Source organism: Oncorhynchus mykiss, chromosome 1, assembly GCF_013265735.2.
Source record: "Oncorhynchus mykiss isolate Arlee chromosome 1, USDA_OmykA_1.1, whole genome shotgun sequence".
In the NCBI taxonomy this organism is placed as follows: domain Eukaryota; kingdom Metazoa; phylum Chordata; class Actinopteri; order Salmoniformes; family Salmonidae; genus Oncorhynchus; species Oncorhynchus mykiss.
In genome coordinates this window covers 70,595,517-70,619,593 of record NC_048565.1, presented here as the reverse complement: position 1 = coordinate 70,619,593, position 24,077 = coordinate 70,595,517, and the positions used below count along the sequence as shown (strand labels likewise).

The 24,077-nt window shown below is 41.1% G+C and overlaps 1 protein-coding gene across 7 annotated transcripts in view; it reads right to left on the bottom strand.

The window, feature by feature from the left end:
* The window catches only part of kcnq5a (potassium voltage-gated channel, KQT-like subfamily, member 5a), a 121,490-nt gene that overhangs the window by 57,598 nt on the left and 39,815 nt on the right, over positions 1-24,077 (bottom strand). Inside the window, exon 1 of one of the 7 annotated variants that reach the window (XM_036984490.1) lies at positions 12,514-12,823. The exons of the other annotated variants lie outside the window; for them this stretch is intronic. The gene's annotated coding sequence lies outside the window, so the exon portion shown is untranslated. Of the gene's footprint in view, positions 1-12,513; positions 12,824-24,077 lie in introns of those variants that run through there. 7 annotated transcript variants of the gene reach the window in all.

Sequence of the window (24,077 nt, the reverse complement as noted above, 5' to 3'; positions counted from 1 at the left end):
CATTTATCAATATATTGGGTAAATGTATTTTAAAATGTACTTGGAAATGTTTTGTAAAATATATTCCAACATGCATTTAGATGTATTTAAATTTCTTACATTTAGATGTAAGAAATATATATATTTAATAAATGTATGGCAAATATACAAATTGGCCAAATCATATTATTACGAAATGGTGACTGTCTTAACAATGAAGCTTTAGTAGGCTCTTTGGTATCACATGCACTAATGTCAGTCTCATTAAAACTGCAGAGCTGGCAATGTACAAACTTCATGTTTAATCATAGAACACAACATAACTGGCATGACAACCTGTCTCATCAAAAAGCACTAAAACAAAGCCAAGACTCCATATATTCCAATAGGCTGCCACCGCTACAATATATTTAGTCAAAATGCATTTTTATTGTATTTGACACATACCAAAAGCACTAACATGCATTTAAATTACTACAAAGTTGATACATTATCGGTCATGTAGTGTCTTTCATGTGCATATGACAAATAAACAAAGAAACTTGACGAGAGCATTGCAACCAATGTCCAACGGGCAGAACTTAACGGGTACTGGTTCGTTCCGCGAGATAAGTGCCTTTGATGTGTTATGTAGAAATGATGCAACAATATTACATTTTAAAAGCCTGCTATACGAAATGAAGTGTCCTTTAATATAGACCACATGGAGATTTAATAAATATGATTTTGAATATAAATGAAGACTTGATAAAAAAAATATGAATCCCCAAAAATACTGGAAGTTTTCATCATCATTGTAAATCCCTAGTTATTTTGTTGCTTGACAAAGTTATTTCTGACAATAATGATTTATTTCATATGATTAGTGATTAATTTACATACAGTATGTCCCTAATTTTATGGTCAACCCTGTTACGTCAACTCAACTCTCATTTGAATATGGTGAAACTATTACTTTAAAAAAATATTTATTTCAAAATAATAATTGAACATCTAATAGTGAAATCTTAGTGTAAAAACAGGTGAGCTGGTTCTACTTTTATTCACCGTTTTCTGATGGAAAACTGAGCAGGTCGAGCATTACACGTCAACCCTGTTACCCATAGACAGGCTAGAAAGGTTAACAATTTAACATTTTTCATTTTTGGTGCCTCTCGCATTCAATTGACCCTCCCTGTTGCACACAATAAGCTTCCATCCCCTTGTCACAAGGGGACTCGGGGCTGATTTAAATAGTAATTTTAATGAAGATGCTGAGAGTCGAGAAGCAGGTGGTACGTTGAATAAAACAACAAACATGGAACGCTTCATCTCATAAACACAGAAACAATACTGACTGTTGAAACAACCTAAGGGAGTGCCTTAGGGGAGGTAATAAGTGAGGTAATGGAGTACAGGTGCGCCTCATGATGAAGTACAGGTGCGTGTAATGATTGGTGCCAGAACCGGTGGTTAGTATCCCGGCGACGCCAAATGCCGGAGGGGAGGGGGCGGGAGTAGACGTGACAGTAATTACCAGTTGGAGGGACATTCAAGTGAATTTTTCCTAGTTGTGGTAAATTCTCACTTCCCACTTAGTTGCGAAAGCTAAATTTCACCACTAACCATCCACTGTATAATACCTCTCATTGGAAGCATAATATCTAGACCTACACTTTAAAATATTGTGGAGCATTGTATGATGTATAGTTTTTGTTGAAATTGATAACATTTAATAAAAAATACTAAAATCACCTCTCTTCAGCTATTTAATTAATAAAGTTGACAAGAGGCACTTGTAGTCTTTCTTTTCTTTACCTCTTGAGATGGCAATTTTTTTATATATATATATATATATATATATATATATTAAACTTTTACCCCTTTTCGTGGTATCCAATTGGTAGTTACAGTCTTGTGTCATTGCTGAAACTCCCGTACGGACTTGGGAGAGGCGAAGGTCACGAGCTGTGCGTCCTTCAAAACACAACCCAGCCAAGCCGCACTGCTTCTTTACACAACACCCACTTAACTCGGAAGCCAGCCGCACCAATGTGTCAGATGAAACACCGTACACCTGGCGATCGTGTCAGTATGCATTGCACCTGGCCTGCCACAGGAGTCACTAGAGCGCGATGGGACAAGAACATCCCTGCCGGCCAAACCATCCACTAACCTGGACGACGCTGGGCCAATTGTGCGCCGCCCCATGGGTCTTCTGGTCGCGGCCGGTTGCGACAGAGCCTGGACTCAAACTAGGATCTCTAGTGGCACAGCTAGCACTGCGATGCAGTGCCTTAGACCACCGCGCCACTCTGGAGGCCTGAGTAAAATGTTTTTTTTTATGAAGGTAAACTTATGCTCTTAATGACATTCGCTCACAACAAAGGGCACTAACAAAGAACGAGTCAACAGCATAGACATTTCCCAGGAAGGTCTTTCTATGCAGCCCATGCTGACAGGACTACCACAGACAGACAGTCAGACGGATGGACGAACGGACAGACAGAGATGCCCATATATTTACCCTTGAGTTGCTATGACACAACATGCCCTAGAGGGGGTGACTACCAGACTACCAGAGAGACTAGTCCACTGCCCTGTGCCCATTAGGTGTCCGCTATTCCACTGCTATGTGCCTATTATGCCATTTGTGACCCGTTTCAAGAAGCTAGGCATATGTCGCATGTCACTACTTCACAGGAGAAGCATTTTAACATTTATTTTGTATTTTCATCAAAATGCGTTTTTTGTCAGAAATCACTTCTGGAACATGTGAACTATCATGTGCCTTAATATCAAACTTGTATGCCATCTGCAAATATGAATACAATTATTAAATTACGAGCCTAGTTGGTTAAGCCACGGTAAAAAACAGGAACCTTCCCGCTAGCCATGATTGGCTAAGATAATGGATAGGCTGAACATGCCGAGAGATGAGTTCGGATTGGCATGCCAATGGTCTGCCATGTAACACTCTTCTGTCTGTAAAATGAGCTGCTCAGTATGTGTAGATAATCCTTGCTACCGCAGATTTTTTGAAAGATATGTTAGCCATGGAGATCTGCAAAAGTGTTTCTAATGCTCTCAATAACATTGCTGCCAAGAATTTAGCAGGCATAATTGACAAAGATGGACTAGCTAGACTATCTTACCAGTATAAATGGGTGAACGCTTCTCCCTCTCTGTCACGGATGCCATGGTTGCCCTTAGTTTGAAGATGTAATCTGGGGAAAGGTGTTTTATGCAACAGCCTTCTGTGTGTTCTCTTTTCAACTCCATCTGCATATTTGCAATCAAACGCCATCATTTTCTCCACCTCCTGAGCTTTCATACTCTAATTTCACTGATTTCAAAACACGGTCCTCCAGAAAGTGGAGAGCAACACTTGTGCTGTTCCCCTACGTGATATCTTTCAAAAAAGCCATGTTAGAAAGGATTACCTACACATACTGACCAGCTCATGTTATAGACAGAAGCTTGCTACATGGCAGACCAATCTGAAATAATCTCTCGGCATGTCCAGCCCACTCATTATCTCAGCCAATCATGGCTAGTGGGAAGGTTGCTGGCCTTTTCTGTGGCTAAACCAACTAGGCTCGTAATTTAACAATTTCATTAATATTTACAGATGGCATACAAGTTTGTTATTAAGGCACATGAAAGTTGGCATTTCTGCCAACCCCAAAAAATGCACATGGCTCTCCTGTGAAGTAGTGACACATGACATACATTTTGTATCTCTTAGTCTTTTTTTATCCAATGTAAAAAACACAATTTCAAATTTTGCTACAAATCAAATCAAATCAAATCAAATCAAATTTTATTTGTCACATACACATGGTTAGCAGATGTTAATGCGAGTGTAGCGAAATGCTTGTGCTTCTAGTTCCGACAATGCAGTAATAACAAGTAATCTAACTAACAATTCCAAAACTACTGTCTTGTACACAGTGTAAGGGGATAAAGAATATGTACATAAGGATATATGAATGAGTGATGGTACAGAGCAGCATAGGCAAGATACAGTAGATGGTATCGGGTACAGTATGTACAATGAGATGAGTATGTAAACAAAGTGGCATAGTATAGTATAAAGTGGCTAGTGATACATGTATTACATAAGGATACCGTCGATGATATAGAGTACAGTATATACGTATGCGTATGAGATGAATAATGTAGGGTAAGTAACATTTATATAAGGTAGCATTGTTTAAAGTGGCTAGTGATATATTTACATCATTTCCCATCAATTCCCATTATTAAAGTGGCTGGAGTTGAGTCAGTGTCAGTGTGTTGGCAGCAGCCACTCAGTGTTAGTGGTGGCTGTTTAACAGTCTGATGGCCTTGAGATAGAAGCTGTTTTTCAGTCTCTCGGTCCCAGCTTTGATGCACCTGTACTGACCTCGCCTTCTGGATGATAGCGGGGTGAACAGGCAGTGGCTCGGGTGGTTGATGTCCTTGATGATCTTTATGGCCTTCCTGTGACATCGGGTGGTGTAGGTGTCCTGGAGGGCAGGTAGTTTGCCCCCGGTGATGCGTTGTGCAGACCTCACTACCCTCTGGAGAGCCTTACGGTTGAGGGCGGTGCAGTTGCCATACCAGGCGGTGATACAGCCCGCCAGGATGCTCTCGATTGTGCATCTGTAGAAGTTTGTGAGTGCTTTTGGTGACAAGCCGAATTTCTTCAGCCTCCTGAGGTTGAAGAGGCGCTGCTGCGCCTTCTTCACGATGCTGTCTGTGTGAGTGGACCAATTCAGTTTGTCTGTGATGTGTATGCCGAGGAACTTAAAACTTGCTACCCTCTCCACCACTGTTCCATCGATGTGGATAGGGGGGTGTTCCCTCTGCTGTTTCCTGAAGTCCACAATCATCTCCTTAGTTTTGTTGACGTTGAGTGTGAGGTTGTTTTCCTGACACCACACTCCGAGGGCCCTCACCTCCTCCCTGTAGGCCGTCTCATCGTTGTTGGTAATCAAGCCTACCACTGTTGTGTCGTCCGCAAACTTGATGATTGAGTTGGAGGCGTGCGTGGCCACGCAGTCGTGGGTGAACAGGGAGTACAGGAGAGGGCTCAGAACGCAACCTTGTGGGGCCCCCGTGTTGAGGATCAGCGGGGAGGAGATGTTGTTGCCTACCCTCACCACCTGGGGGCGGCCCGTCAGGAAGTCCAGTACCCAGTTGCACAGGGCGGGGTCGAGACCCAGGGTCTCGAGCTTGATGACGAGCTTGGAGGGTACTATGGTGTTGAATGCCGAGCTGTAGTCGATGAACAGCATTCTCACATAGGTATTCCTCTTGTCCAGATGGGTTAGGGCAGTGTGCAGTGTGGTTGAGATTGCATCGTCTGTGGACCTATTTGGGCGGTAAGCAAATTGGAGTGGGTCTAGGGTGTCAGGTAGGGTGGAGGTGATATGGTCCTTGACTAGTCTCTCAAAGCACTTCATGATGACGGATGTGAGTGCTACGGGGCGGTAGTCATTTAGCTCAGTTACCTTAGCTTTCTTGGGAACAGGAACAATGGTGGCCCTCTTGAAGCATGTGGGAACAGCAGACTGGTATAGGGATTGATTGAATATGTCCGTAAACACACCGGCCAGCTGGTCTGCGCATGCTCTGAGGGCGCGGCTGGGGATGCCATCTGGGCCTGCAGCCTTGCGAGGGTTAACACGTTTAAATGTCTTACTCACCTCGGCTGCAGTGAAGGAGAGACCGCATGTTTTCGTTGCAGGCCGTGTCAGTGGCACTGTATTGTCCTCAAAGCGGGCAAAAAAGTTATTTAGTCTGCCTGGGAGCAAGACATCCTGGTCCGTGACTGGGCTGGGTTTCTTCCTGTAGTCCGTGATTGACTGTAGACCCTGCCACATGCCTCTTGTGTCTGAGCCGTTGAATTGAGATTCTACTTTGTCTCTGTACTGGCGCTTAGCTTGTTTGATAGCCTTGCGGAGGGAATAGCTGCACTGTTTGTATTCGGTCATGTTACCAGACACCTTGCCCTGATTAAAAGCAGTGGTTCGCGCTTTCAGTTTCACACGAATGCTGCCATCAATCCACGGTTTCTGGTTAGGGAATGTTTTAATCGTTGCTATGGGAACGACATCTTCAACGCACGTTCTAATGAACTCGCACACCGAATCAGCGTATTCGTCAATGTTGTTATCTGACGCAATACGAAACATCTCCCAGTCCACGTGATGGAAGCAGTCTTGGAGTGTGGAGTCAGCTTGGTCGGACCAGCGTTGGACAGACCTCAGCGTGGGAGCCTCTTGTTTTAGTTTCTGTCTGTAGGCAGGGATCAACAAAATGGAGTCGTGGTCAGCTTTTCCGAAAGGGGGGCGGGGCAGGGCCTTATATGCGTCGCGGAAGTTAGAGTAACACTGAATCGAGGCGGTGGGTCACATTTTGATTTGTGCATGGTATGCCTGTATACTGTATCAACAATTTAACAAAACAATGCAGTACAGATAACAGTTTATAGTCAAAAATAAATATACATTAATATAAAAATGTAAATACAATAATGTCTGTGATTAACAACAATAGCTTGCAGTTATTGTCCTTTTAATGAATAAAGGAATCTGATTAGCTTAAAAAGTTTAACAATTTCAACAAAGTATAAGGACTGTTTTGCAATGTCATTATTTAAAGTGATGAAAGTTGCTAACTAAACAGAGAAGATGAGAGGAGAGAAGAAAATCGAAGAAAGGAGAAGAGAAAGCACACAGAAGTGCTAGTGTGTGTGTGTGTGCTTTCAGGCCTCAGAGATTTACACCAGTGCTGGCGTCTGGGTGGCTGAGATACAGTGTATATCTCCACTGAAACATCCAAGCATGGTAAGGATAGTGACGTGTACACACACACATACACACACAAACACGTGCATGCACGTGAACACACACACACAGTTACACCGTCACACACACATACACACACAAACACGTGCACACGCGTCAACACACACACATTCAGGGGAAGTGCTGAAGCAAACCGTGAGGCCACATGCCTTTACACTTGCATATAACTTAAGCTGTGCTCAGCTGTTGCCGACTGACAGGAAAGCAGCCAGCACAGTGTGCGTGTGTGTGTGCGTGTATGTGTCCACACACTCAACTGCCTGCTATTTCCTGAAAAGTCTATTACGACAGCAAGTGCAGCTGCCTCTCACAATGATATTTCACAGTGGAAAATGATGCTGTCTAATCTGACTGTAAAGTAATTTAAAGCAATATACCTCAGCAGCTAAGCAGCTCAGCAGCAGCGTGTGAGTGTTTGGGTAAGCATGCCTAAGAATACATAAGCATGTGTGCAGGGCCGGCTCTAGCCTTTTGGGGGCCCGAAGCCAAATTTGGTTGCCCCCCCCCCCCACCAAGTGGGCAACACATTTTTGTGGCACCCCTTTTGAGTGAAGAGTGAAAAATATACGTTTTAAAGTTAATTTCCTGCAGTGCCACACATTTTGCCATAGGACAGAAAGTAAATTATGAATCATCATAACAAATTTAATGCAATTCTACAAATCTTTTCAACGGGCACATTTTGCATTGACTTATTTCATGTTAATGATATCTAATTGAGAGTGACTAACAAAAACAATGGGGGCCCCTGGAGGTCAAGGCACCTGGGCACATGCCATGTGTGCCCAGTAGGTATTCGGCCATCATAACTACAAGTTTAGATAACTAGCTAGACTAACTTGCCAATCTAAAAAATTGTTAGCTAAAATGGATAATTGAGTGAATGTAAGTGACTGACAAGACAACAAGAAAAACTGCTGCTGAGCTGGTTAACTGTTGAGCTATATTCCTTTAAATTACTTTACAGTCAGCTTAGACAGTTTCCTTTTCTACTGTGAAATATCACTGTGAGAGGCAGTTGCACCTGCTGTTGTAATGAACTGCTCAGGAAATAGCAGGCGGTTTGTACAACCAAATTACACAACCAAATTTCAAACTTTGTGTATTCCATTCCACCTTACTCTCAACATTAAGTTGAGACCCCAACTGAGTTCCTATAAACATAGTCGGGGGCCCTAAGTGACCACTTATGCCTGGAGCCGGCCCTGCATTCATGTGTGTGTACAGTACTAGTCAACAGTTTGGACACACCTACTCATTCAAGCGTTTTTCTTTTTACTATTTTCTACATTGTAGAAAACTATGAAATAACACATATGGAATCATGTAGTGACCAAAAAAGTGATAAACAAATCAAAATATATTTTAGATTCTTCAAAGTAGCTACCCTTTGCCTTGATGACACAAAGTAGCCACAATTTGCCTTGATGACAGCTTTACACACTCTTGGCATTCTCTCAACCATCTTCATGAGACAGTCAACTGGAATGCATTTCATTTAACAGGTGTGCCTTGAGTATCGTGTGTGTGTGCGTGCTCTCGACAGAACTGCGTCTTTAATTGATGTGGTCTTCTATAAATACATAGAGTTACAGTGTAGACCTTTACCTGCTTACCTGGGTGTCTGCAGCACTACTACCACAGAGCATTTTGCTCCAGAGCACCACAAACTGCGGACACACACACCTTTTACTCAGTACCCATCATACACAGCTCTGCGGACCTAGAAGATACACACCTTACACACAACCCATTGAATACACACCTTTTGCTGAGCAACGATAGTACACACAACCTTTGATTTGCACCTAGAAGATACACTACCGTCCAAAAGTTTGGGGACACTTAGAAATATCCTTGTTTTTGAAAGAAAAGCACATTTTTTTGTCCATTAAAATAACATCAAATTGATCAGAAATACAGTGTAGACATTGTTAATGTTGTAAATGACTATTGCAGCTGGAGACGGCTGATTTTTTATGGAATATCTACATAGGAGTAAAGAGGCCCATTATCGGCAACCATCACTCCTGTGTTCCAATGGCACGTTATGTTAGCTAATCCAAGTTTATCATTTTAAAAGGCTAATTGATCATTAGAAAACCCTTTTGCAAATATGTTAGCACAGCTGAAAACTGTTGTTCTGATTAAAGAAGCAATAAAACTGACCTTCTTCAGACTAGTTGAGTATCTGTAGCATCAGCATTTGTGGCTTCGATTACAGGCTCAAAATGGCCAGAAACAAAGACTTTCTTCTGAAACTCGTCAGTCCATTCTTGTTCTGAGAAATGAAGGCTATTCCATAAGAGAAATTGCCAAGAAACTGAAGACGCCATGTACTACTCCCTTCACAGAACAGGGCAAACTAGCTCTAACCAGAATAGAAAGAGGAGTGGGAGGCCCCGGTGCACAACTGGGCAAGAGGACAAGTACATTATAGTGTCTAGTTTGTGAAACAGACGCCTCACAAGTCCTCAACTGGCAGCTTCATTAAATAGTACCCGCAAACACCAACATCAACAGTGAAGAGACGACTCCGGGATGCTGGCCTTCTAGGCAGAGTTGCAAAGAAAAAGCCATATCTCAATAAAAAGAAAAGATTAAGATGGGCAAAAGAATACAGACATTGGACAGAGGAAGATTGGAAAAAAAATGTTATGGACAGACAAATCTAAGTTTGAGGTGTTCGGATCACAAAGAAGAACATTCGTGAGATGCAGAAAAGCCATCTGACAAGCATGGTGGAGGGAATGTGATGGTCTGGGGGTGCTTTGGTGGTGGTAAAGTGGGATATTTGTAAAGGGTAAAAGGGATCTTGAAGAAGGGAGGCTATCACTCCATTCCGCAACGCCATGCCATACCCTGTGGACGGCGCTTAATTGGAGCCAATTTCCTCCTACAACAGGACAATGACCCAAAGCACAGCTCCAAACTATGCAATAACTATTTAGGGAAGAAGCAGTCAGCTGGTATTCTGTCTATAATGGTGTCATGACATTGGCCTGGGGGTAGGTTTATCAAATCAAATCAAATTTATTTCTATAGCCCTTCGTACATCAGCTGATATCTCAAAGTGCTGTACAGCAAGCAATGCAGGTGTAGAAGCATGACAGTCATAAATACCTCTTCCCCCCTTTTTCCTCTCTCTACCCAACTGATGTTACATTTGCAAAACCCTTGGTTAACATAGAGATTCTGGGGACATCAGAAGGTGGGGGGATTTTAACTATATTCTGGTAATCCGACTAATTGAACATATGCGGGGGTCCTTAATGAATATGATGTCAGTTCGGTTGTCATCTGAGACATTCTCATCAATGATAAGATGACATAAACTCTATAGTAGAAGGTCTACACATCAGAGTTATCGGATTCACATGGAATTGTTGTTCAATTTAAATGTTTGAATATGAAATTATTCGTGATGGGATGAAATGTGATTTTAGCTTCTAAAATGTGAGATTTGGGTTTTCATAAGGTAGGGCTCTGCTCAAACTGTGGCCCGCCCCTGTGAAGGGACATGGGCTATAAAACTTTTCAAACACGCCCTCCTCTCCCTTCCTATATAAAGCCTTGACGACAATGTAACCTCCTGTTCCGAGGATGTGAGGACGACGGTCCGATGTCAGAATGGTTCAGATAATAACTACAGAACGAAGCCACCATCAGCGTGAGCTTTGGTTGCGAATGGTATGAACTTTGAACTCTTATTCACTACAGAAGTGATACCTCCTAGCCGTTGAGTTAGCAACAGCAGCTGCAAACGCAGGTTAGGAAGGAACATACAGAGTATCCCATCTACCACACAACAACGTTACTACAACGTATCCAATTGACCAGCAGAGACATTCTTCAAAGGACAAAGGTCTCGGTTGGGCAACACGGCCTTCCATCTACCACCAACCTACCGAAGCGCAGCTCAGAGTAAATATTTATTGCATTTTCCTTTTCCAAATGGGCTGTAATTTAGAATGCATAAGATTCTGTATTTACGATAGCACAGCTTCGCCCTTTGTTCCTCAGTCTTCCCGCTCAAACCCAGCCCTTTTCTTTTGTGTAACCAGCTGTCATATCTGTTCCGCCCGCTAGGGATGTTTTCGTTTATGATGTCATTTGTAATCAAGCTATGATTTAATTATGTGTATGTGTAATTCTGTGAGATTAGTTAGGTATTTAGTAAATAAATAATTAAACACAATTTTGTATTGCTGATTCAACTTGTTAGCCAGGGTTCGTGCAGATAACCAAGAATCTACAACTTTCAGATGAGACTGAATTAAGATGACGATTAATGTTGACTGCTATTGATGTAAAATACTACTAGGTCTTTAAGAGTTTATTTGGAAGATAACAGCTCTATAAATATTATTTTGTGGTGCCTCGACTCTACATTTACATGATTAGCTCAATCAGGTAATATTAATTACGGAGAAATTATTTTATAGAATAGCATGTCATATCACTTAATCCGGCATAGCCAAAGACACGACAATGAAGTGGCCAACACAATCACCGGATCTCAACCCTATTGAGCTGTTGTGGGAGCAGCTTGACCATATGGTACGTAGTGCCCATCAAGCCAATCCAATTTGTGAGAGGTTCTTCAGGAAACATGGGGTGAAATCTCTTCAGATTACCTCAACAAATGGACAACTATAATGCCAAAGATCTTCAAGGCTGTAATTGCTGCAAATGGAGTATTCTTTGACGAATGCAAAGTTTGAAGGACACTTATTGAAGGACACTTATTTCAATGAAAAATCATTATTTATAGCCTTGTCTACGTCTTGAATGTATGTCCTATTCATTTTGCAACTCATTTCATGTGTGTTTTCATGGAAAACAAGGACATTTCTAAGTGGCCCCAAACCTTTGAACGGTAGCATATATAATACATCAAACCATGGTCTTTAAAAACACACTTTATTCAAACCCACTGTGCACGTTTTACTGTGCATCTAGGACACACACCTTATCAGACACACACTTCTTTCATATAAATGTGCTTGACCTTGATAACTTCATTTAATTCCAGAAACTCTCACACAGTAATAATCAAAGTAATATCAAACACATTATGCTGTGATATGTTTAAACCTTAACTCACTCGAATTATCTCTGCTACAATCTATTTTCCGAAACATTAAATGTTACACAGCAACCTACAAGGATCAAATTCTTATTTTACCTTTGAGAACTATTGAGGCAAAGCACATTAACCAATAAACCTGCTGAGACACTCCATTCAGAAGGTCATCTGAACCTCAGCCAAACTCAATGAACGAGAAAAAACGTCTATGAGTATTTGATTTTAACGTCATGTACTTTTGGTTGAAATAACTTTATTGATACTATAGGGCTTAATGTGTTGACGTGTTAGGAACGGAGAGGGGGGGGCAAAGAAAGCAGGAAGGGAAGAGACAGATGAGCAGACAGTACATAGGAGGCTGTATGAGGGGCCGTTTGTCTCGTGGGCAGAGTGTGTGGAGAGATTTTCCATCCATTAGTGTGGCCATGCTCCCAGAGACACACACACACACTCTCGTGTGTAACTTCTCGCAATTCCACTTACTAATGTTAATAAACTACTGATGCGTGTTAATGTTTGCATGCATGTGTGTGTGCCAAGAATAATAAAAAGACAACAAAGTCCTCTTCTACAAAATGATTGACAAATGATTCAAAGTACTGTACTCACCTGCGTATGAAACAGAGGCATGTGAACAGGGCAGGACCAAGGAAAAAAAGAGAAGAGATGTAAAGATTAGAACAACAGACAACCCAGCTAGCACATTTGGTTCCTTGGAAATTGTGGGAACGTATGTTTTTGGTTTCCTGTTGGTTCTGGGAACGAAGCCAAATGTTTTCGGGCTGGTAAAACTGAACGATTTTTAACCGTTCTGAGAATGGAAGTGAAATTTTTGCCTGTTGCAGGGAGCTTCTGAGAACGTTTTACTATGGTTGTTGCCATGTTTTTTATAACTCATACATAGCTGTTAATTTCAGTCTATTCAAACAGACCACATTTCAAAGGAAACAAGCACTCATTAAGATCAGCTGTGGCCAATTAGTGGGCGTGGCCAACACACCTGAACACTCTTAACAAGAGGGAGGATAGAGAGAGTTTTGTTGATGATGAGAACGGAATGTATCTGTTTTTAAATAACATTCTTAGAATGTTCTCTGAATGTTACTAAAGTTTTCTTGTGGTTTTCTTTTGAACGTTTCCTTAGTGTTCTCTGAACAATGTGAGAACATGACTTTAAATAGATCCATGAGGAAACCTGTAGTAAACCTTATGCTGAAGTAATGAAATCCCCACAAAACAAAGTTGTTTCTTAATGTTCACTGAACTATTTGAGAACATTCCCAAAGTCAAACAGCTGGAGAACGTTCCTAGAACATTACCAAAATTGAAATGAAATGTAACCGTGTTTGAACTTTTAGGAAACGTTCTGTTAAAGTATTGAAATACCAAAAAAATAACATTTTTTTTGTCAAGTTCCTTAAATGTGCTGAGAATGTTTCAAAGCCAAGCAACTATCCAGCACCATCTCCAGAAAGTTGTGGGAAGATTGTATGCAACATAACCATAGGAAAAACATGTTCTCACCAAGCTCTAAAAAAACATATGGTTCTCAGAACATTATGTGCTGGCTGGGAAAGTACCACAGTCCACATTCTCCTCTTCTGGCTGACTCATGGGCCCTGCAAATTTCCTGTTATTTTATACTAATGCATAATTTGGTATGGTAGGTTAGGCCATCTATGGATACTTTAGAGTGTTGAATCCTTCTGCAACTGAAGGTAAGTTGGGCATAAACAGAACCAAGAGTGATAACTAGTAATGTAAGTAAATTTGTTCTGATCTCATGTGTTTCAGACTGTGATCCAGCACAGTGCTGCAGTAGTCTTGTTGTGGAAAAGGACAGTAGCACTACGTAATGGAATCTCTGCTGTGCTGTCTCGTGTCTAGCTTATAGTTTGTCCTGTCCCATCCATCGTTTGACACACACAGACACATACACACACACACGGTAGTGTCTGTAGACTTCTGTGTGCCTCTGTGTCTGGACATCTGGACAGAATCACTCTCTGCAACAGGCACAGTCTGGGCCATATACAAGACGGACAGATAAACACACACACGAACACACACACACACACACACACACACACCATTCTCTCTCTCTCTCTCTCTCTTTCTCTCTCTCTCTCTCTCTCTTTTTGCCTCCTTGCCCCAATGTACATACACACAGCACTAATGTCATACAATCTAACAAAACATGTCTCCATATACAGACACATTCAGGAAGTAGCGCACACACACACACACACACACACACACACACACACACACAGAGACTCCAAGTTCAGACCATAATAAACACTATGTCATGGTGAAGGCTCCTGTTGTTGTGTGAACAGTGTCATTATAGCAGGTTGTGGGGGACCCGTTCAGACCTCCAAATAGAATGCCCCCTCAATCCCTCCATCCCCCGACTGTGAATCTGTGAGAAGGAAAAACGCTTTCAGTGTTAACTTATATGACTAAAAACAGATATAAAGTATGTAGAAAAGTTAATTAACCTATATATGTTTCATTAATGTAATCTTTGAGATCTAACAATCACCAAAATAAAAGCTAAACAGTCAGGGAGACTTGAATTCCAAAAACAATGCATTTAGCAATATAGATTTTGTTTTGTTTTTGCAACACAGCATTAGATGTGGAAAAATGCAGTGAATTGTAGGAAATTAGCTTCAAAACTAAAAAAAAAACTCTGAGCTCCAAGGCTGAATATGCACAATTACAGGAAATAGCTTTAAAACTGTGAAGATTTATCTTAGCTCCATAGAGAAATGTGTGGAATTGCAGGAAATCGGTTAAAAATGCAAACAGCCTCTAAAATTCAGCCCGCCGATGGGTCGACCGCGACCCCTGCTACGGCCCCTGCTACACCCACCACCGAAGCCCCTTTTTGATTCAGAAAGAAACCTGCTTGTGGCCTCCCAGATCCGGTGTTCCCGGTCTTATTCAAAGCCCACACCGGCAGAGTGCTGTATTTGATGGATCGTTTACAGGGTCCCCAATGCATCTGGGATATATTCCCAGTTTTACCCCCGTTTATGGAATTACCATACCAGGGACACATAGATCCCCATCCTCCGTCTCCCCTGGTTTTAATCGCCTCTAAAATGGGGCCCACCTTAAGGGGGCCAGCCGGTGAGGTTATACCCCCACAGACGGTCTCATTATGGGGCTTGATGGTGGGGTCATGCTCCCTAAGCTGACATATATAATTGTTTTAAGAAGGTCAGACCATGGATCATTTAATTGTTGGATTTAGAATTATAGGACCCCTTTAGGTATAAAAATAAATAATTAAAAAAATAATTTTGATAAAATTCAGCCTTGGCTACTATAGTCCATAGAAATGTATTGAATAACACTTTCATAAAAGACAGTCAAAAAATAAATCATAAGGAACAAGTGTCTGTCCGATTTCTAAGAAATCCCAGGAAATATATATATATTTTTCCACATCTAATTCTGTGTTGCAAAAACAAAACAAAATCTATATTGCTATATATATATAGTATATATACAGTACCAGTCAAGATTTTGGACATACCTACTTCTTTATTTTTTACTATTTTCTACATTGTATAATAATAGTGAAGCCGTTAAAACTATAACACAAAGTAGCCACCCTTTGCCTTGATGACAGCTTTGCACACTCTTGGCATTCTCTCGTCCAGCTTCATGAGGTAGTCACCTGGAATGCAACAAGTGTGCCTTGTTAAAAGTTCCTTTGTGGAATTAATTTCCTTAATGCGTTTGAGCCAATTAGTTGTGACAAGGTAGTGGTGGTATACAGAAGATAGCCCTATTTGGTAAAATACCATGTCCATATTAGGGCAAGATCAGCTCAAATAAGCAAAGAGTTTCACGCCCTGACCTTAGTTATCTTAGTTTTCTTTATTATTTTGGTTAGGTCAGGGTGTGACAAGGGGTGGTTTGTTGTGTTTTTGTCCTGTCTAGGGTTTTTGTAGGTTTATGGGGTTGTTTCTGGTCTAGGTGTTTTGTATGTCTATGGTTGCCTAGATTGGTTCTCAATTAGAGGCAGCTGTTTATCGTTGTCTCTGATTGGGAACCATATTTAGGCAGCCATATTCCTTGGGTAATTCGTGGATGATTGTCTATGTGATGTTGCATGTTTGCACTCAGGGTTGATAGCGGTCACGGTTGTTTTGTTATTTTGTTTGTTTAGTGTACTTCGTGTTCATTCGTCTTACATTAAAAGTATGTTTTCACATCACATCACGCTGCGCTTTGGTCTCCTCACTACGACGATCGTGACAAAGAAAAACGACAGTCCATCATTACTTTAAGACATGAAGGTCAGTCAATCTGGAAAATGTCAAGAACTTTGAAAGTTCTTCAAGTGAAAAACCAAAAAACGCAAAAACCATCAAGCGCTATAATGAAACTTTCTCTCATGAGGACAGCGACAGAAAAGAAAAACCCAGAGGATAAATTAATTGGAGTTAACTGTGCCTCAGATTGCAGCCCAAATAAATGCTTCACAGAGTTCAAGTAACAGACACATCTCAACATCAACTGTTCAGAGGAGACTGAGTGAATCAAGCCTTCATGGTCGAATTGCTGCAAAGAATCCACTACTAAAAGACACCAATAAGAATGTTGTGACTTTACTTTCATTACTTTCATTAATCTGATAACTGTTATTTACCCGATTAAATTAATCAAATAATTAACTCACTAGGATTTGGGGCACCACGGAAGAGGTTGTTTAAAGAGTTACCATCTCCCGAATTTACATCGATAAAGTCATCTTATTAATCTTAATAACCTCTTATCATATCATCATTCTGAACAGTCGTAACCTTCTTTGTTCTGCAAAAATCCCAGCCTTACTCATGATTCAGTAGTACACAAATTGGTGTAATTATTTATTAGCTAAGTAAATAATAACACAGAATAAACATACTCCATTTACATCAGACAAAGGTCCCTATTGGACTGACAAAATATAGCGGCTTGTACACAACTACATGGAGAGGGAGAGAGACAGAGAGAAAAATATGTATCATCGATACATTTCAGAACTATTCTCACAGTAATCATATCATTTGCCCACGAACCGCTGCACATTTTTTGTCCTTTAAATAGTACCCGCAAAATACCATATCAACAGTAAAGAGGTGACTCCGGAATGCTGGCATTCTAAGCAGAGTTCCTCTGTCCAGTGTCTGTGTTCTTTTGCTCATCTTAATATTTTATTTTTAGTGGCCAGTCTGAGATATGGCTTTTTCTTTGCAACTCTGCCTAGAAGGCCAGCGTCCCGGAGTCGCCTCTCCACTGTTGATGTTGAGACGGGTGTTTTGCGGGTACTATTTAATGAAGCTGCCTGTTGAGGACTTGTGAGGTGTCTGTTTCACAAACTAGACACTATAATGTACTTGTCCTCTTGCTCAGTTGTGCACCGGGGCCTCCCACTCCTCTTTCTATTCTGGTTAGAGACAGTTTGCACTGTTCTGTGAAGGGAGTAGTACACAGCATTGTATGTGATCTTCAGTTTCCTGGCAATTTCTCGCATGGAATAGCCTTCATTTCTTAAAACAAGAATGGACTGACGAGTTTCAGAAGAAAGTATTTGTTTCTGGCCATTTTGAGCCTGTAATCAAACCCACAAATGCTGATGATCCAGATACTCAACTAGTCTGAAGAAGGTCAGTTTTATTGCTTCTTTAATCAGAACAACAGTTTTCAGCTGTGCTAACATATCTGCAAAAGGGTTTTCTAATGATCAATTAGCCTTTTAAAATGATCAACTTGGATTAGCTAACACAACGTGCCATTTGAACACAGGAGTGATGGATGCTGATAATGGGCCTCTGTATGCCTATGTAGATATTCCATTAAAAATCAGCCATTTCCAGCTACAATAGTCATTTACAACATTAACAATGTCTACACTGTATTTCTGATCAATTTTATGTTATTTTAATGGACAAAAAATGTGCTTTTCTTTCAAAAACAAGGACATTTCTAAGTGACCCCAAAGTTCTCTCTTATGACTCCTAAAATCACATTCCTCTCTTAACAAAAACACTTTTCTATTTAAAAAAAAATATATATGCACAATGTATTGGATGGAAACTTGACAGATAAAGGGGATAGACTTTCCAAGTTACAGTATTTCATTCATATTATTTTTAATGACATCACAAAATAAAAACCAATATCATATTTGTTTTCTATAGCTCCCCACTGACCATTCCCCACATTCTTATGTTAGAAATATTGTTCTAGTATTCACTTTTGAATGTGTTAGAGTTTTGGCTGTAAAAAGTATGTTAACAAAGAACATTCCTTGGTGGATTTTACTGGAAGGGGAGAAAGCGCCCCTTTCTCTTTTAACTTACAAAAGGGTGTGAACTGTCAAACCGGCCCAGTTCCCTCCTCCCCTCTTCTGTGGGTGAGAGAAGGACTGGTTACTGTCAACCATTGCCAAGCTGATCTGACCCATTGTGATCCTCACAGGACAGTCATGAAAAAAAGAAGAGACTTGCTTGGGCCAAGAGACACAAGCAATGGACATTAGACTGGTGGAAATCTGTCCTTTGGGCTAATTAGTCCAAATTGGAGATTTTTGGTTCCAACCGCAATGTCTTTGGGAGACACAGAGTAGGTGAACGGATGATCTCTGCGTGTGTGGTTCCCACCGTGAAGCATGGAGGAGGAGGTGTGATGGTGTGGGGGTGCTTTGCTGGTAACACTGTCAATGATTTATTTAGAATCCAAGGCACACTTAACCAGCATGGCTACCACAGCATTCTGCAGCAATACGCCATCCCATCTGGTTTGTGCTTAGTGGGACTATCATTTGTTTTGCAACAGCACAATGACCCAAAACACGCCTCCAGGCTGTGTAAGGGCTATTTGACCAAGGGGAGTGATGGAGTGCTGCATCAGATGACCTGGTCTCCACAATCACCCGACCTCAACGCAACTGAGATGGTTTGGGATGAGTTGGACCGTAGAGTGAAGGAAAAGCAGCCAACACGTGCTCAGCAAATGTAGGAACTCCTTCAAGACTGTTGGAAAAGCATTACTCATGAAGCTGGTTGAGAGAATGCCAAGAGTGTGAAGAATCTCAAATATAAAATATATTTTGATTTGTTTAACACTTTTTTGGTTACTACATGTTTCCATGTGTTATTTCATTGTTATGATGCCTTCACTATTATTCTACGATGTAGAAAATAGCAACAATAAAGAAAAACTTGAATGAGTAGGGGTGTCCAAACCTTTGACTGGTACTGTATACCTTTTGCACATACAGTGCCTTGCGAAAGTATTCGGCCCCCTTGAACTTTGCGACCTTTTGCCACATTTCAGGCTTCAAACATAAAGATATTAAACTGTATTTTTTTGTGAAGAATCAACAACAAGTGGGACACAATCATGAAGTGGAACGACATTTATTGGATATTTCAAACTTTTTTAACAAATCAAAAACTGAAAAATTGGGCGTGCAAAATTATTCAGCCCCCTTAAGTTAATACTTTGTAGCGCCACCTTTTGCTGCGATTACAGCTGTAAGTCACCTGGGGTATGTCTCTATCAGTTTTGCACATCGAGAGACTGACATTTTTTCCCATTCCTCCTTGCAAAACAGCTCGAGCTCAGTGAGGTTGGATGGAGAGCATTTGTGAACAGCAGTTTTCAGTTCTTTCCACAGATTCTCGATTGGATTCAGGTCTGGACTTTGACTTGGCCATTCTAACACCTGGATATGTTTATTTTTGAACCATTCCATTGTAGATTTTGCTTTATGTTTTGGATCATTGTCTTGTTGGAAGACAAATCTCCGTCCCAGTCTCAGGTCTTTTGCAGACTCCATCAGGTTTTCTTCCAGAATGGTCCTATATTTGGCTCCATCCATTTTCCCATCAATTTTAACCATCTTCCCTGTCCCTGCAGAAGAAAAGCAGGCCCAAACCATAATGCTGCCACCACCATGTTTGACAGTGGGGATGGTGTGTTCAGCTGTGTTGCTTTTACGCCAAACATAACGTTTTGCATTGTTGCCAAAAAGTTCAATTTTGGTTTCATCTGACCAGAGCACCTTCTTCCACATGTTTGGTGTGTCTCCCAGGTGGCTTGTGGCAAACTTTAAACGACACTTTTTATGGATATCTTTAAGAAATGGCTTTCGTCTTGCCACTCTTCCATAAAGGCCAGATTTGTGCAATATATGACTGATTGTTGTCCTATGGACAGAGTCTCCCACCTCAGCTGTAGATCTCTGCCGTTCATCCAGAGTGATCATGGCCTCTTGGCTGCATCTCTGATCAGTCTTCTCCTTGTATGAGCTGAAAGTTTAGAGGGACGGCCAGGTCTTGGTAGATTTGCAGTGGTCTGATACTCCTTCCATTTCAATATTATCGCTTGCACAGTGCTCCTTGGGATGTTTAAAGCTTGGGAAATATTTTTGTATCCAAATCCGGCTTTACACTTCTTCACAACAGTATCTCGGACCTACCTGGTGTGTTCCTTGTTCTTCATGATGCTCTCTGCGCTTTTAACGGACCTCTGAGACTATCACAGTGCAGGTGCATTTATACGGAGACTTGATTACACACAGGTGGATTGTATTTATCATCATTAGTCATTTAGGTCAACATTGGATCATTCAGAGATCCTCACTGAACTTCTGGAGAGAGTTTGCTGCACTGAAAGTAAAGGGGCTGAATAATTTTGCACGCCCAATTTTTCAGTTTTTGATTTGTTAAAAAAGTTTGAAATATCCAATAAATGTCGTTCCACTTCATGATTGTGCCCCACTTGTTGTTGATTCTTCACAAAAAAATACAGTTTTATATCTTTATGTTTGAAGCCTGAAATGTGGCAAAAGGTTGCAAAGTTCAAGGGGGCCGAATACTTTCGCAAGGCACTGTATTTAACCCCTTATTTTTGTTGACTCAAAACTACAGCACCTCCATACCTCCTTTCATCACATTACAAGTCATTATATGAATTTTCTTCCCGAGTCAAAATTCAATATCCCGAGACACACGTAAAATAATGCAGTGAGTTGATGAGTTCATGTTGCTAACAGACAATACAGTGTGAGCCAAGAAGAAGTTCATCTGAGCGCTGAAATACAGTAGTCTACTAAACGACTAGGGATGGGCTGTGGGTTTTTAATGGACAGCACAAAAACACTGGGAGACAAGTTGATGAGTATCTGTTTTCAAACATACTAAATTAACCCGTTTCTAGGGCATTCTATTTCTGTCGTTACAGTCTCGTTTCGAAGTTGCAGGCCTCCGTTGAACTCCAAATAACCCCTGGGCCTAGGCGAGGGATAAACACAATGCTTTTTCTTGTCAACACTGCTGTTTGTTTTGTCTGTTTCTGCAGATTTGGGCCAATAAACTTTAACACTAGCCGCAGGGGGAAGTATACATTGAGACTGTCAGGGAATGGCTGAGTGTGGGAGGGAGGTACGGGTGTGGGCTTCATTATGTATGACTGAACTGAGGACTTTTCTCACCAGCGACTACTCTTCCAATTTGGACAAACGCCACGTACTGTGAAATGACACACAGCCATATGGAGCTGATCCCCTCCACTCACTGTGAGTAGATATCAGAGCAGGGGTGAATTGTTGTTATGACTTGGAGGGATGCTTGGATTTCAACATCTGAAACAGTCAGTGTTGTGATGTGAGTCACTTGCTGAGTCAGATAATGACTTAAGTGTTGTAATTTAAAATAAAAATGATACTCTGTGCTTTAGTAGCTATTTTAGCAACTCTCTCTCAGGCTGTGTTTGTGTTTGTGTCTGTGTGTGTGTGTGTGTGTGTGTGTGTGTGTGAGGGGGGGGGGGGGGGGGTCACAGCACAGAATGAATTCCCGAAACCTCTGGGAATTAATACAGCCATCAAATGAATCAAACATACAATGTGTGCTGACAATGTCACTTCCCATTTACCTCTCTATGGGGGCTTAATCTCTTCTGTAGGTAGTGGTGGTTTTATAGTGCATTATTGAAATTCGCTCTCTCTCCATCTCTCCCCCTCACTTCTCTGCTGACCATCCCCTTTAAATTCAATTCAATTCAAGGGGCTTTATTGGCATGGGAAATATGTGTTAACATTGCCAAAGCAAGTGAGGTAGATAATATACAAAAGTGAAATAAACAATAAAAATTAACAGTAAACATTACACATACAGAAGTTTCAAAACAATAAATACATTACAAATGTCATATTATATATATATATATATATATATATATATATATATATATATACAGTGTTGTCACAATGTACAAATGGTTAAAGTACACAAGGGAAAATAAATAAGCATAAATATGGGTTGTATTTACAATGTATTTACTCTCTCTCTCTCTCTCTCTCTCTCTCTCTCTCTCTGTCAAGAGATTATCAGTGTGTGAGGTTTGGAGATCAGCAGGAGAAGACACAGGGGTAAGCTCTGTAAGGGGTGTGATGGTGTGACCCTGGAACGGGTTAACTGAGAGCCCAGAGAGGGTGGTGTGGTCAAACAATATGACAGGGCTATTCTAGGCTTCCTGCTGGTTGAAGTCAAATGTCATGCTGGCAACAACCAAACAACAACAACATACAAGACTATACATTACTATTGAAGGAGCTTGGAGTTTGAGAGAAGTGGCGCGTTGAATATGCAAATCATGACCATGATCATTATCATCATCATCACAGGATCAGAACGAAATATGTCAAGACTAAAAGTAAACGTTGGAAACTCTTTTCTTGAACCTTAGCTACATGTAAATAATAATATATAGAGCAACGTTTAAATTACAGGAGTACCCAGCAGTGGAGGCTGCTGAGCGGAGGATGACTCATAATAATGGCGGATGGAATGGCATTGAACACATAGAAACCATGTGTTTGATGTATTTGATACCATTCCACTTATTCTGCTCCAGCCATTACCACCAACCTCCTGTGGTACCCAGAGGCAAAACCCCAGAGCACACATGTAGGTGAAAAAAACAACATCAATATGGGCACTCCCGTGAACATCATAGGCACATCATTAGCACAACATTTGTCCATACCACTAGTTTAGGTTTACATAATACAATAAATATGTAATTGGAACTAATGAAACAAATGGATCACCCCATTTATAGAAATACTGATTAAGTCAAAGGGAAGATTACCCAAGTACATAAATCAAAGTATATAATTAGCCAGGGAGAATGTTAATGATGGACTTATTTTTAGAGCCCAGTATTTCCCCACAGCTCTGAGATGTAGTCAGTTGTACAACTGAATGTATTCAACTGAAATGTGTCCTCCGCATTTAATCCAACCCCTCTGAATCCAACCTCTCTCGTGCCTTAGTCGACATCATCGGCACCCTGGGAGTAAACTGCCTCGCTCAAGTGCAGAACGGCAGAATTTTTCCACTTTGCTGGCTACGGGATTCAAACCAGCAACCTTTTAGTTACTTGCCCAACACTCTTAACCACAAGGCTAACTGCCACTCCTAGCAATGCCAGCTACAGTATGTGCAACTTTCTGCTGGCTGACTCAGAGGAGCCATCCACACCAGCTGCTCATAGCCTTCAGTCATCACCATAGACGAGAGACTACTCTCTCACATGCAGACAAAAACAGGAAACACACAATGTTACAAAATCAAACTTGAAAAGATCTTGGATTATGTTAAACAAATAAAGGTTGGTTTCTCTCTCGCCCCCCTTCTCTCTCTCTCTCTCTCTCTCTCTCTCTCTCTCTCTCTCTCAATCGCTCTCTCTCTCTCTCTCTCTCTCTCTCTCTCTCTCTCTCTCTCTCTCTCTCTCAATCGCTCCCTCCATCTGTTGTGTTTAATAACCTAGAATGCGTTCTACTTTTTGGCAGATGCTTTTCATGTGAAATGAAAGCGTGTCTCTCCTCTAGGAATCCCATTCAATATTTCAACAGCTATTACATTAGACCCATGGACACACACACACAGTGAGGCCATAGTAAACCAACATCTACTTAATCACTCAGGCCTCTGATATTAGCCCCAGTCTGTTCATGTACAGCAGAGTCAACACGTTCTCATGATGAACGGAAGAAAGAGGCAGAGAGAAGAGAGAGTCATCCGGGAGTGTCTCCCTCCCTTTCCGGCTGCCCATTCCGAGTCTTGTCTGCTCACACACATTCATCAGCTCCATAATTAGCT